This window comes from Pygoscelis adeliae, unplaced genomic scaffold (assembly GCF_000699105.1).
Source record: "Pygoscelis adeliae isolate BGI_AS28 unplaced genomic scaffold, ASM69910v1 Scaffold294, whole genome shotgun sequence".
Lineage (NCBI taxonomy): Eukaryota > Metazoa > Chordata > Aves > Sphenisciformes > Spheniscidae > Pygoscelis > Pygoscelis adeliae.
The window spans coordinates 417,387-432,511 of record NW_008824722.1 but is presented as its reverse complement, the minus strand read 5'-3'; positions in this window follow the sequence as shown (position 1 = coordinate 432,511).

Here is a 15,125-nt window from a genome sequence, read left to right as displayed (position 1 = left end):
TATACAGCCCCAAAAAGGCCCCTGGTAGAGGAGCCTGTGTTCAAGCCCTTTGCAAGGCCAGGGAGGCAAAGGGCTGGTAGCTTGGGCTTGTGACTAAAAAAGAGCGTTACCAAATGCAGATAAACATCATCCCGCTCTGCCAACGCAGCGCAGATGGTGTCATCACACCACAGCCACCCAGCCGGTGCCACGGTGCCCCGCTGAGGCTCCTTGCTCCCCAAACCCACCCCAGCTCCTCTCATCCCGCATCGCACAGCTGACCGGGGCACTGTGCCCCGTCTTCACCCTCCTATAACACGTCTCCCCATTAAGCCTGCGTCCACCCATGGTGGAAGCTTGTTTGGAAACACGGGCAGGCAATGGTTTCTCTAGGGCCCTGTGTGGAGCCTTTTTGTCCTGGGTGGCTTCTGCGGCTCCTCCCCACCGGCAGGAGCTGCCAGCTTCAGGCCTGTGTTTGCTTTCCTTTTGCAAGCTTTCAGCGCCTGGCCAACCCTCCCTCCTCACCTGTCGCAGGAGGCGGCAGGCCTCCCAAAAGCAAAACCCCGAGCGCTGTATGTAATCAGCAGGTTGGATCTAGGGCAATTGGAAATCAGCTGGAGCGGGAGGTGGGGAGGTGCTGTACCTGCACACGCTGGATTACATCTCCCCAAAGCTGGCGGGGTGGCCGGGTGCTGCCAGCCCGTGGTTACAAAGCCATGCGGTGCCCAGTCCCAGCACCGGTGCCCTCGGGCGCTGGCTCATCCCCTCTGCTCCGCACCAGCCACCCATGAGGGGTGAGGTCTCCAGGAAGGGGACAAGGGTTCCCCCGGCCCTGCACCCCACAGACCCAGAGCCGGACCCACGGCAGGGCTTAGTGCTGAGTGGGTTGCGCTGAAGTTGCTCAGCATCATCCAGGGATGAGGGTCAGCCCTGGCTGAGCCCTACCCATCACCTGGACCTTTTAGCTGGGAAGGGCAGCAGGGGCAGGGTGCTCCCGTGGGGACCCCGGCTGACATACCACTCTCGGGGCCTCTAAGTGCCACGGTCCTGCCTCCTAAAAGCACTGTGAGTGGAAGGGAGAGCAGTGGGGGCTTGAATCCCCCCAGTCCCCACGCACTGACGGGTCTCAGCTAAGGAGGGACCCATCTGGGTGCTCCTGCAGACGGGGTGGCTCCCATCACCCTCGCACACGCTCACTAAGCAGCCATCATCCCCTCACCCAGCATGAGATGCCGGGACCTGTTCACTGTCCCCACTCCCAGGGACCCCGGGAGAGCAGAGCAGAGATGCTACCCACCTCCTCCAGCGCTCCCCGTCCTCCCTCCCTCACCTCCTGTACGCTCCAGCGGCTAATTACCATTTCCTCCTGTTCTTGGGCAAAACCCCAGCGTCTCCTCCACGCCTCGCCACGCCTCACCTCTCTGCCCACCTTGCGGAAGTGGGATGCCCACGCACCGGGAGCTGGGCTCACCCGCAGCCCTGCCCGGCCGGACCCGGAGCGCTGCGCGGGCAGCAGGAGGGCAGGCCGAAGCAGCAGGCACTGCCTGCAAGGCAAGGATGCTTTTGGCCAGCCTGTCTTACCCAGGGATGGGGGGTTCAGGTGCTGTGAGGCAGCTGGTCCCCTGCAGCCGCTCCGAACCCCATCCCCTGCCTTAGCAGAGGTGCAGCTGGAGGCTGCAGGGCCAGTTATGGGGAGAACTGGTCCGTGAGCGCTGGGGAAGGGGGTGCCAGGGCTGGGACGGGACTGCCCAAGGCTCCCTCCCTCTCCAGGGCGCTGTGCACATCCCATCCGGTAGCAATACTCCCTGCCTGTGCGGGCAGCACAGGCAGGCGCCCTCCCACGTGGCTGCAAGCCGAACCCGGCACAAATTGGAGCTGCGTTAGCTCCTGGCCTCGCAGTGGGGTAATTAGTGCATGAGCAAAGAGTGAGCGGAGCCTGGCGCGTTCGGCACTGCATATTTACAGGCCCGAGCTTGTGAGGCTTTAATTAATTAACACGAGTCATCAGCAGCTGGAAACTGATCTATTTTCAGAGCCTTCGCCTGCTCTGCTGCCCCCGTGAGATTATCTGAAGGAATTTAGGGCCCCGCAAGGTTGAAGGCCAGGGCCTTGCTCTTATTTGCACGGCTTTCCCAAGAGCCAGAGCGGGATGCAGGCAGCAGCAGGCAGGAGCCGAACCAGATCTGCCCTCTCCCATGCCTGCATCCCTCTGCCCCGCAGAGCGGCGCTGCCGAGCGGGGAGGTCTTGCTTGTGCTCCAACCTCAGCCCAGAGCCAGCAAGGCGCTGGAAGGGGAATTTCCCATCGGAGCAGCCCTGCAGCCCCTGGGACGGCCTGGAGCAGGGGGCCCTTCGGGTCGTGCCACAGCGCCTTGGGAAACTGCCCTCCCCACGGCCTCGCAAGGAGATTTTATCCCTAATACTCTCTTCTCCCTGTTAATCCAAACGGCCTTTAGGAAAAGGAAACACTTTAGTGCCCTGATCATCAGCCCAGAGTCTGGTTACTGTTTAGTTTCTTCTTGCTGTCACTTAAACAGCGTGTGCCACGGAGAGAGGGCTGAGCAGAGCAGGTTTGTCCCATGGGACAGCCCCGTCCACACCAGGGTCAGCTGCCCTTTGCCTGCGCTGGCGGCTGCCCGACACAGCATAGCCTCACCGCTCCGGCACACGGCCAAGCCAGGCGGATGCCCATGGTGCCCACACTCAGCCGGCATGTTCGGGTTTGCCCATCTCTGCCAGATAACCCCTACCCACGGCAGCGGGTAGAAACGCCCGTGGCCAACCCCTTTCGCGCCTCTCATGCCCAAGGAGCCAGGGTAAAGCCGTGGCAGCTCTCGTGTTTCACTTGGCACCGCACCCCCGTCCCAGCCGGCATCCCAGATGATGCGAGCAATTATAACAGGGCCACAGCGCTGTGAAATATTGATGGGATTAGCACGGATCAGCTCTCCCAGGACACATGGCGCACTCACCCCGAGCCTGGGAGCCGGTGACCTGTGCACGCTCGGGTTGCAGCTCAGCACCTGGGGCAGCAGCGCTGCTACGTGCTCCCTGCCTGGCCTGCAGCAAGAGACATTTCTCCAGCCACCACCAGCCTGCAGCCCTCTGGGGGGGGGCGTGGGGGACCCCATTGCAGCACAAGAAGACATACATTAAGTTGCTTAATGCACAACACCCCTGTGCCTCAAGCTCTACTGGGGATGAAGCGTTGCCTAGTTTGGTTGTAGCTCAGCACGCACTGCCACCCTGGGCCCCAAGGGACCCCCACCCTGCCTGCAGCCCCAAAACATGCCAGCCCGCAGGCTCCATCCCCTCCATTCCCCTTGCCCTCTCTCAAGTTCATCCCACATGGCCAGGATTGTAGGGGATACCCCATGCACGGGGGTGTCCCGGGTGGCTGGCAGGAGACCCCTGCCCTCCCCACCACTGCGTGCCCCTGCTCCCACCGCTGGGAACCAACTTTGGTTGGGAAGAGGGTTTCATTGTGGATCATAGAGGCATGAACACAAACAACTTAGCAGGAGAAAATAACAGCCAGCATTAAATTGGAAATATACGCTGGCAGGGGTGCACACCGCAGCAGCAGTGTGGCACAAAGCCCACGATTTTGGGGTTGCAGCACCGACGGGGTGTCAGCGCCTATCAAACCCATGGGGCTGACCAGGATCTGCAGCCTTTGGTAGGAAACTACTTCCTGGGGCAGGACTGGCTCCTCCCCAGCAGTGCCTGCAGCCTGCCTTTCCCTTGCCCCAAGCAAGAGAAGTGAGATAAAATCCCAGGGTTTGGGATGTGGTTTGCCAGCCTCTGCAGTCTGAGGGGCATCAGGCAGCCAACCGTTTCAAACTGCTCTCCAGACTGGTTTGAAAGCCAGCTGGGAGTTACAAAATCACAGCACTCCAGGAGCTGGGGATTTATGAAACCCACAAGAGAGTTGTGAAACTCATGCTAAAGCCGTGCCAGCCCACACTGTGCTGAGAGGCATGTTATAACATCAAAACCACCGGCGGAAAACCAGGTACTTTTCTCTTTTGACATGAGAAAGCAACAATGAGCAAACCAGCCTTTCTCCAGGCCCCTCCATCCCCTAACCACGCCGTGAGACCGGCTTTGCCGCTTTGCCTGCCTCTGCAGGAGAAAAGCCCAGTAGGAAGCATGCCAGCCCCACACCACAGGGTCGGTCTCACTGCTCTAGCATCCGTCATCTCAGTGGTCCCCTCTGCCCGCCCCAGGACCAGCCTGCCCAGGCTCTGGGCCGGCAGCGCTGTGTGAAGCAGAGGAGCAGAAAGAGCTGCCGGCGATGCCCGGAGCCCAGCGGCGGCACTCGGTGCTTCCCAGCAACTGAGCACATGCTCGCCAGGCTTGGCTTTGTTTCTTGAGAGCATCATGGACTCATCAAGCCAAGCGTGATGCTCCACAGATTAGCTCTGGGGAAAAAAAAATAGTCCAGCGGGCACAGAGCATGAAAGGCTCGGGAACCTCTTCCCTTCAAGTTATTGAGCAAACTTTCCAAACCACTGTTTCTTTGGGCTGAGAGCGAGCAAGGAAAATTACAATTGCAGAAGAATCTGTCTGAGAAAGTTATAATGAGCTGGAAAAAGGCAGGGGCAGGCCAGAAGGCAGCAGAACAGCCAGCCCATGCTGCAGCCACTCCAGCCCAGGGCTCGGTTTTGGGAAGGGACAGGACTTTTCCCCCCAGATCAGTACAGCAGCGGAGTTGCTGCCCCGACTTCCCGCAAGATCAGATGCTGGATTTCTCCCCTGTAAGTGTTTGGCAGTGGAAATTGGGATGTTTTGCCCAAGGCCATTTGTTGATGAAGGCTGCCAGGTGCCAGCAGCCCCAGCCACGGAGCCGAACCTGGTGCCAGGGCGGATTTTCTCAGGGGAGAAGCAGCTGAGTCACAGCAGCCTCCGATCTGTTCCCACAAGCCCGGCTGCGAGAGACGCACGGGGGTTCATGGAGGACAGGCGCTCGCACGGGGAGCCAGCGGGATTTGGTTTGCTCATCTGCCAACCTCTCTGAGCCGGCAGAAAGCATCTCCCTGGCTCGGGATCTGTCGGCAGCGCACCTGCGGGGAAGGGCTGGTGAGACTGCGGGAGGGCAGGCTCCTGACCTGCCTTTCAACCAGGCAGGGCTGCTTTGGGATGCTCCAGCAGCACGCCCCCCCCAGCCACTGGGAATCCCGTGGGAGAGGCGAGGGTGGCGTTTCGGGGCCCGGCGCAGGGTCTCATCCCAGCTCCGAGGCAGAAGCAGAACCAGGGTGGCTGCAGGCAGGGAAGGGGCAGAGCCACGGCCACAGCTCCAGCCCCAGGAGGTGACGCGTGGCTCCAGCCCTGGGAGAAGTGGCTGGCTCAGCAACCCCTCTGCCCATCCCAGCTGTTCCCAGTAAAAGCAGGCGGGCTCCAGCCTGGCCGGGGAGCATGGGGATCTCTCCCTGCGTTTCTGCAGCCCCCTGCATTTTCCCCAGCATGGCAGGTTGGGTCCCTGGCACACACTGCCAACAGCAGCAACACCCAGCCCTGGAGATGCACAGGGGCTGGGGCAACACTGGTGGCTTTTAAAAGCTGCCCTTTTGGGTGAGCTAACCCGCACCCCCAGAGCTAAAGCCAGGAGGGTGTAACGGCCCCCAGCACCCACCCTCTGGGCCAAGCCACCAGCCAGGATCCACATCCCCATGGCTTCACCTTTTGGCCATCTGAGCCCCTGTGCCCAAGCGACCTCGCTCCAGCCCAAAGCTCTGCTGACCCATGGGCAGCCTGTTGCTCCTTCCCAGGCACCAAACCCCATCACCGCCACCAAAGAAGAAACAGCCCGAGCAGCACAGTAAATAACCCCCCACGCACAGGCAGAGCTCTGGCAAGCAGAGCTGGGTGCATCCATCACTCTCACGGTTTTTCTTCGGCTCTGACACTTTGATAGGGGCGAGGGGGTGGGGGAAGGAGAGGAGCTTCCAAAATTTATGAGCTCGGATTTAAAAATACATCTCCTAGAAGCGCTGCAAAACCCGGAGATGGTGAAGGCGAGTGGCTTAAAAGCTGCCTTTGGGAACGAATGCGAAAGCTGTGCCTGCCTCAGAAAGAGGAATTTGGGAGACCAGCACGGCTGATGTCGCAAATGGTGTCCCCGCTGGGATCGTTTTGCAAGTCACAGCTCTCCATGCCGTGCATTGCAAGTGAAACGAAAGGTAGGGGTAACAAATGACGGGTTAAAATCCCTCCAGCCCTATGGTAATGTCAAGCTTAGTGCAGATAGCATTTGGACTGTCACCTTCAATCTGCCAATGTTTCTCCTCTACGTCCCTGACCTCCTGCTGCTCCACACATAGCCAGTCTCCCAGCTCCATTTGGAAACAGATCCCCTTATGCAAAGAAAAGAGCTTGTAGCTGTAAATTTAGCTGAAAACATCTCTACCGCAGGGAATCACGTATCAAATAATAAAGCCAAACGTATGTCAGGAAGAACTACCGTAATATCAAAGTCCTTGGTCTTTACAGATGGACTCTTCCCCAGCAGGGTGCCGCAGAATGAGCAGCTGAAAAATGTTACTCGGTCATTAAAAACATCTAAAAGTAATTTCGTCTGGGTGACAATGATGCTCAAAGCAAGTTATTTGTCTGCTGAGATAAAACGAGTTATTTCAAGCTTGCCTTTTGTTGTAGTTTTCTTTTAAAGTTGGAAAGGACTGAAAAACGCTGAGCTGACAGCCTCCCCGGCAGAGCCCTGGCACTATGGCAGCAGCATGGCGCGGGGAGCATCACCGTGAGCTGCTGCAATCCCCCGGCCGTCGTACGCCCACCTCCTCCAGAAGGATGCTCAGAATGGACCGGGAAAATGGTCCCCGGGGCCACTGCCGCATCTCTGCTGAGTTACAGTGCCATTTAGGATGATGGCTTTGCCATGGAAACATCTCTCTCCTAACAACAGATCTATCAGCACATGTCCCAAAAGCAGCCTGGCATTCATTACATGGTAATTTTTGCTTCCGTGTGACGGAGGCCAGAGTCTTACCCTTCCCATGCTTTTCTTTTTAAAAAAAACCCCAAACTTCTGGGTTAACCCGTCGAAAGCATTGCATGAACCCAAAGTTCCTCTAAAATCTCCTTACAAGGAGATTTTTGGTGGGCTCTCTAGATACACAGAGCATTTCAAATGCCCAGTGTTAAATATTTCAGGTGAAACATAACTCTTCTAAGTGTAGCCAACCTTGCTCTGAAGCTCCAGGTCAGTGAAATTTCTCTGCAGCCTTCGGGAATTGATTTGCTTCTTGCTGGTACCGTCTCCCTGTACCGTTCAACTGAGTTAATGTATTCCAAAGCTTGATTCCCCCCCCCACGTAACCAGATTTTGGGAAGCTGCGGTGAGATGCCTTACAAGCAGTTTTTGTCCTCAGGTGTTTTCTGAGCAGGCTGCATCCATCACATCCTGTGCTTTAGCACATCTCTGTACAAATGGTATGTTCGAGAGTCAGCTGAATTCCTTTGATTCATGTTCCTGCATATCCATATAGCTAATTTACCTTTATAAAAAGAAAGAAAAAAAAAAAAAAGAAAGAAAAAAAAAAGAAAGAAGACAAGAAGAGGGAGCTGTTAAGAAGGACAGCGTCAAAGCCAGCAGAGCGAGCACCCGAGGGCTGGGTTAATGAGCTGCGCGGTCGCTGCCGTCCAAGCACCCAGGCTGGTTGAAGCCAGGAGCTGCTCTCCCAGCAGGGCTGACTCAGTCCTTCGTCGGGCAGAAACAGGCTGCAGGGTCCTGCACCCCTCTTTTGGCTACCCCCTAAAGCTCCAGGGTCCGTGGTTAACCCCGCTCGCTCCAGCCTCCTCTGCCGGTGTTTTCCCGGAGGGGTTCCCATGTGCGATGGGCTCGGGCCAACCCCCCTTACCCAGCCCCAGCGGCATCCCTGCGCTTCTGAGAGAAGGTGAAACAAGGAATACGGATAAATCGATCTGCCCTCACATCTCACATGAAGGCCACCCCATTCGCCTCCCATGTCGTGCCGGACAAGCACGCTGCCTCCTCCTCTGCCTGCGCCAGCAATGTCACCGAGCCGCTCCCTTGCAAGGACACTTCCAAGGCGAGGGAGCGGGGATTTGCAAGACACCCGTCATGATCGTTTATTCTTGTCATTTCTGACCCTCAGGGTAAGAACATCAGAGCACTGCAGGCACGAAACAACAAGCTTTGTAGGTCATATCGGCGTGTAAAGTACCATTAGGAACCACAGCACGAAGTATTAATAATACTCCCTCTATTCCACCGTATACCTCAACGCCTTTTAAATAAATGCAAGTGGTTATTTATGAATGGGGTTTGTATGGGACGCCTGCCCAGGAACACAGGGCTAAAACGGAGCTGGAGCAGTAAGTTTGCTATCTCCCCCAGATACCAGTCAGAGCAACCACAGGGCTGATAGGCTTAGTGATAGTCCAGGGGATCCCGGGCAAAAGAAGAGCAAGGAGATCATTGTGAATCTTCCTCGCACAGATCTATGCACTGGCCGTGAAACTAGAGCCTCAAAACACACGTCCTTCTGTGCCACCCTCCTCCTCTGCGAAAGACAGCAGGGCAGGAAAAACTTTGAAGGACTCCAAGCCTGGAAAGGGACCTTCAAGAACTGATCGCATCGTTTCTGAAAAGCCATGGTCAACCTCGACGGCTTTCCTTATATCCTTTCAGCAAATAATGACCTCGATTGCCAAAAATGATCTGATAATGCAAAGGCAGTGAGAGATGCGCAGTGAGTCATCATCTCCCAAGCACATTGAACTCCCTTTTGTCTTTGCAGTGACAGAAGCCACGCTCCCAGCTGGAGCGGGGTGAGGTTGCCCCCAAGAGGCAAATCTGACACAGCAACTAGAGAGGGAAAATGCTGAATTCTGTTCTGAGGAGACCACATAGGAAGGATTTTAAAAAAATAACCTCCTCATATGCCCTTATTTTTACTTTGCAACTAGCTGAAAACATTTATGGATGGGGTGGGAGGGGAGACGAAGGAGGTCAGCTTTGGCGTGTGGTTGGCTGGGTGTTAACTGTGTTCTGCTGGAGCTCCTGAACCACACAACTTGTTTGCCTAGTCTCCCTTGCAGTGTCATTAGAAAGATCAAAAAAAGTCACCGGGTTTTCTTCAGCCACACAAGGCATTTGATCTCATACACCTTGCTAGGCTCCTTCTGAGCAAGGGCTGGCAGCACCTTCAACAGCAGCTTCAGGAGCGGAAGGAGAGACACGATCATGGACACGGCAGTTTGGAAACTGCGAGAAGGCATGACATGAAATCCCTCAGCCACCCACATAAAGCACACAGGCAGCCAACCATGCTGGACCAAAATCCTAGTGCCTTGCAGGGGGTACAAGGAGCAGGACGGACGCCTGGGGTACCTCCCCAGCACACTCACTCTCACCCTCCAGGGATCATCAGCCTGAAGCTTTCTCAGCCAGGGACGGCCGCTTTGATTTCATAGACCCTGATGGATTTTTCTGCCACGAAATGCTCTTTGAACCTCTAAGCTTTTATCATCCACGACATCCTGAGGCAAGCAGATCCCCAGCTCCTGTCTCCTTTTGTTTGCTTTGAGCCTTCCTGCTAATAAAAGAACTATGGAGTCTGAAGCCAAATTTCACAGCGCGATTGAATAACTTCTCTCTGTTTACCCTTTTTTAGGCCATTTGATTGTTGACCTCTCCATCTTGCTTTCCAACATTACAACTATTTCTGGGCTGGAGAGATGCAGCCGACTTAGGGCCACTGCAATTTGTTCCTGTCCTATACACACACATGCAGATTCCCTCCCAAAGGGCTAAACCTGTGATATAATCCAGACTTTAACCTGGAGCTGCTTTTCAAGAGGACGCAGTTTAAATTCCCCAGCTGAGATGTACCCAGGGTACTCACTCCTCCTGCGCCGGGCTCCTCGTGGCTCCCCCTGCCCCGCTGCCGCGCGCAGCTGGAGAACATCCCCTCATCCCCAGCACCGAGCGCCTGCCGCAGCACCCCAGCTTACTGTCAGCTCCAAACTGGAAGCGTCATCTCCAAAATGACTGTTGCGCTGGCTCCTGCCAGACTCTTAATTACGAGGAAGGCTGACACAGTTTCTCAGCAAACAGCGTTCGCGTACTGTGGGGAAAAACAGAATGAGGGCAAGAGGAAAAATGGGCTAATAAGAGAAAATCAACTGGAGGGAAAAACATGTTGTGCTGTGCAAACCTTACCATAACAATGCTGGAGCCCAAAATACTGGGAAAAAAAAAATAGGTTAGTACACAGGGGAGGCAGGCAGCGCTCCACAAACGTGGAGGAGAGCTGATAGGCAGCGCAGCATCTCGGCATCCTCATCTGCCAGGCCTCTCCCCGCGGCTTGGGTTGGGGCAAAGGGGAGTCCGGTTTCCAGCATGCAGATCGGTTCGGTTTCCAGCACGCAGATCAATGTGTCTGAGAGCCTGAACGATGCTGCCTGAAGAGCCCGCGGCCGCCCTGCATGATTTACACTACCTTTATAAAAGCCTGCTGCGTGAATAAAGCATGAAACTTAATGCCTAGCCATCCTCTCCCCACCGCCGAGCCTGGCAGCTTTAAGCTATTATTTTTATTTCAACTGCAGCCTGATGGTCAGCCCAGAGAGGAAAGGGACCCCCTGCTCCTGCCTGCACTCCAAGAGCCAGGATTTCCATCTCCGAGCAGGCTTTGAGAAAAGAAAGCCAGAGAAGCAAAGACATGGAGCCTGCAAGCTGAGCCCCAGCTCACAGTACTCGCTGTTTGGGTGAAGGACACTCTCCAAGTAGCACAAAAGCAGCAAAAAAAATCTATTTACCCTTTCTGCTCTTCTCTGCAAGAGGGAAGGAGCATCGCTCGCCCGGCTTCAGGCAGCTGCAGCGGTGAATGCAAACCCGAAGGGAAGCACTGGGAGAAGGGTGTGTGAAAGTGGCCTCGTATCCTGTGGCCAGGAGCCCTCCCCTACACACCATACGGGCCAAACCTGCCTTGAAAAGCTTTAGGTCTCCCCCCAGGCTGATGGCAAAGACGCCTTGATGACAACGAAGGGAACAATTCTGGCTGAGTTTCCATCCCCTCCCCTATGACCTCCCTATAGGGAACTGGGAGGCGGCAGGGAAGCTGAAGATGAAAGACTAGCAGCACCTCACCATAAAGACAGGGGAGGTATTCAAAAGAATACGACACATCCAAATGCTGCTTAAAAGTCATCTGAAAATACATCTTAACCAGCAGCCTGGAAGTATGGAGACCAGCTTTCAGCACCCAGACCAAAATATCACAATGGGAAGATGTGAATGTTTTTCCTCTCTCACCACCCAGCCCTACTTTTGATACCAGATCAAATATGCCCTTTCAAATTCCTTACTGCAAAGGCGAAGCAGCGCTGGCTGAAAAAAGCAGCAGTCAGGCAAAACTAAAAGCACCTCCGCAAGGAGAAGCCCTTCGAGGAATTTACTTTCTCCTGCTGATCCTCCCCACCAGCAGCCCACGCCGTTCCCCAGCACTGAAAGCCCTTTTCAACACTAGATAAGAAGGGGCCCCACCAGCGAAGCTGGCAAAACATCCACAAGGCAAAACATCAAGGTATTTCACAGCCCCAGGGAAAGATGGGAAAACAGCAATTTGAACGTCATTAAGAGCGTTCTGATAACTTAAACCACAAGGAATGAGCTAAATCCACTATTGATTGTCTGACCTCTCTGGGCAGCTCCTTTGGAGCTCCAAGGACCGATCGCACAGCAGCTGCCTGGGCTCCCACAAGCTCATCAAACCTCTTCTCTGCTCTCCAGGCTGGGTCCCCACACAGCGCCCAGCCAGTCCCGAGAGCCTGTTCTCTTTTTTGGGACACTGAAACAAGCTCTGATGTGCCAGTGCCAAAAGCTGCCCCTCTGGCACAGTGGGGTGTTTCCCACTGGGGAACTTTGGGCAAGAAGTAGTTTCTCAAGAGCTCGTAAGCCCAAGGACTGAGTCCCCAGAAGAATTAGGAGGGTCCTCTCCAGCAGCACCCTTTCTGATTTGCCCCTTCCAGTAGAAAAGAAAGTCACACAAACACTAAGAGCCAGCGGAAGGAAAAAAAACCCCACAAAACCACACCACCACTGCCACACACAAACCCAAGCCATACCATGCTATATATACTGTTCTCCTGGGAAAGAAGAAAAACAAACATACAAGACCAGTGCTGATACTGTGGCTTGAAGTATTCCTGCTAGCGACGGGGTCGGAAGAATCCTCTCTGCACTTGCTCGAATCTCCAAGAGACAGCGCGGTCTCTCTCGCAGCCCACGTGCCTAGTGTCCACCCCTGGGCTAGGCCACTTCTGAGACCCAGAGCTGGCTGCTAGACGATGCTAAGCATGGGCACCTTTGATGGAGACAGACCTGTGCTCAGAAAATCACTGCTGCAGTGTCCATCCCTCATTATTAAAAAGGTCTTTTTCCACACTGAAATGCTACCTCTAAAATCCTATCATGTAGCAATCTCACCAGCTGCTCCGCCTATAACAACGGCGCGCTTCACCTGTTCGTTCCAGTCATCTGCTTTTCCCAAAGATACTCTCAGCTCAACTATCAACTTTGGGGACTTCAGATGGAGTTCCTGCAGCCACCGCATCAATGAAGCGTACATGTCCTGCTGACCTTCAGCCAGACCTACCTGCAAGTCATTAATCACTCCCGCAATCCCCATCCATTACCAAGTTCCGCAACGGGAACAGCGAGAATGAGATGTGCAAATAGTTTCGCCGGCAGGTTTCTCCACCTTAAAGCCAGAAGGTTTTTTTAAGCCATACAGAGGCTTTTAGGAAAAAAAAAAAAAAAAAGCAGAGAGACACAAATGTGTGTTTTATAGTCAGCCTTTAATTTTCTGTATATAATTACTGCAATAAAGTGCACCTAATTTCACATGAAATGAGATAACGTGGCTCTTAACACAGCCAACATAGTATCAACAGATAAACCTCAGTGCAAAACGCTTATCTGAAAACCACCAAAGCAGTCAAGACATTTGCTGTGCAAACAGCCTTTTCCAACGCGTGTAACTTCCGGCTGGGGGCCAGTAAATGACTCGGCAAAAGGCAGCGGCAGCAGGTTTGCCGTTCCGTTTCCAGGAGTCCTGAAGCAGTGCCCGGCTCAGCAGCCCCTTGTAAAGACTCCGCAGCGACGCTTTGGGATCATCTCTGTAGGGATACTGGTGAGCTCCAATTCAACCCACGTCTAGACTTAAGCAACTGGGGAATTACTACTCAGCTACGAAACAGATGGAAGAGGAGTCCAGACAAAGCGGGAGGGGGAGAGAGAGGGAAAATGCCAGAATGCATACACAGGCATTAAGCATGAAAACACAGGACTGGCTGAGCGAAGAACTACTTCGAGACCTTCTCCATTTATAGGAAGCTAATGAGCTGTGAACCCAAGAACTACAACGTGTGCCGCACGACCAAAACGGGACCCGCAGCCCTTTTTCTGTGAAACGGAGCTGAGGCATGCCCATTTTGTGTAGGGGCATTTAATTAGAAAAGCATGTCTGGTTTTATTTTTTTCACTGTTCTATTAAATAAAAGTAAGTATCAAAGTGGTTATTTCATCTGGAAAAAAAAGCCAGCAGTTTCAACGCGCTTTGAACTGCAGTACAAAAGCTGTTCATCTGAACCTTTCCCCTTTCCTTCTCCAAAATATACAGGACAGCAACTTCAACTTTACATGGTAAGAAAATATATACACATTACATACAGTAAACATATCCTGCAATTTTTTTAAACTTTATATAACATTAGTGAGAAAAAATATAAACATTAATAAAATTACATACAATATATTCAACATAGTAAGCAACTGCTACCAGAGGGAAGGCTGATAGGCTATCAAAGACAGGGAGAGGAAAGGACGGCCTTGCCATACCTATACAACACCACATAGTTTTTTTTTTTAGCCTAAAGGAGTTCTATTGCCAAACAAAGATACCCTTTGAGGTAGATTCTTCCAATTCTTAAATAACATGTTGAGATTAAAAACAGAAAGGGATTTTGTCCGTGTCCCGTCCCGTCCCCCCTGCCCCCCCGAACAATGCCACAAGCATAACTTTTGTTTGAACAAAGATAAGCTGATTATCCTGTGAAGGGCACAGAGATGCTGCAGTCTCAGGCTCACTCTCTAACACTTGAAATGAAAGACAAAACATGTAATATGAATTTGCAAATAAAATACCTTCCCTATAAGACGTGTCCATTCTATAGCAGTTCCTTTATATGTAATATACATACTGAAATTTGAAGGTTTTGGGTTTGGGTGTTTTTTGGTTGTTGGGGGTTTTTTTGAGCCTTATTTTACATTCTCATCTTGGAGAGTTATAGGGACTTTATCATACAAGACAAGACAGGGTAATCTACAAAAATTAAAAGGAAACAGTATTATAAAATGCACATGTTGATATTATTAAAAATCTCACTTGTTAAGGGAGTCCCAGTTGGTGCCTCTACCCAGTACCTTAACCTTCTCTTCATATATACACGCATCCTGCAGACAAACTACAGTGTAAGATTTAAATGATGGCATTTGCACAGGGAGCACAAAAGGAGATCACATCTTCCTTCGATTATTTCACAAACAGCTCTTGGAGCTTTGCACACACATTGTGTGTGCGGCAAGACCTCACGCAAAGGAACTCAGACCTCACACGGCTTTCACAGTTTTCAGGCAGGTGGGCCAAACACTCATCTCCTCAAATCTCCACTGAGCTGATATTTTAGGATTAGTATTTTCTCCATTTAGAGAAAGTGCTGAAGCCAGATAACAAATATAGATATGCTTGTTTCTTAAAGAGCAGTATAACAATACTACTGGTGTAATAAGATCTCATTTGTAACTTGGTCTTGTAAGAAACACTTCCTGTGCATTCACTGCATAAATAAATTAATGCCTGAAGATAAGGAAGCGAAGTTAAAATGAAGGCATCACTGTAGTAACAAATACCATTTTGCTATTTGATAAAACACAACCACAGAGCAAAGAAGCATCCACTTAGCCTGTTTGGGCACAACCACTCTTAAGCTCTGTTTCCACCCTCAAGTGAGCACGAGAGCAGTCACTTGCTCACATGCAACTGCTGTATTTTGTTGTTTGTTGGGGGTTTTTTTTTTGGTTTTTTTTTTAGAGGCATTGGAT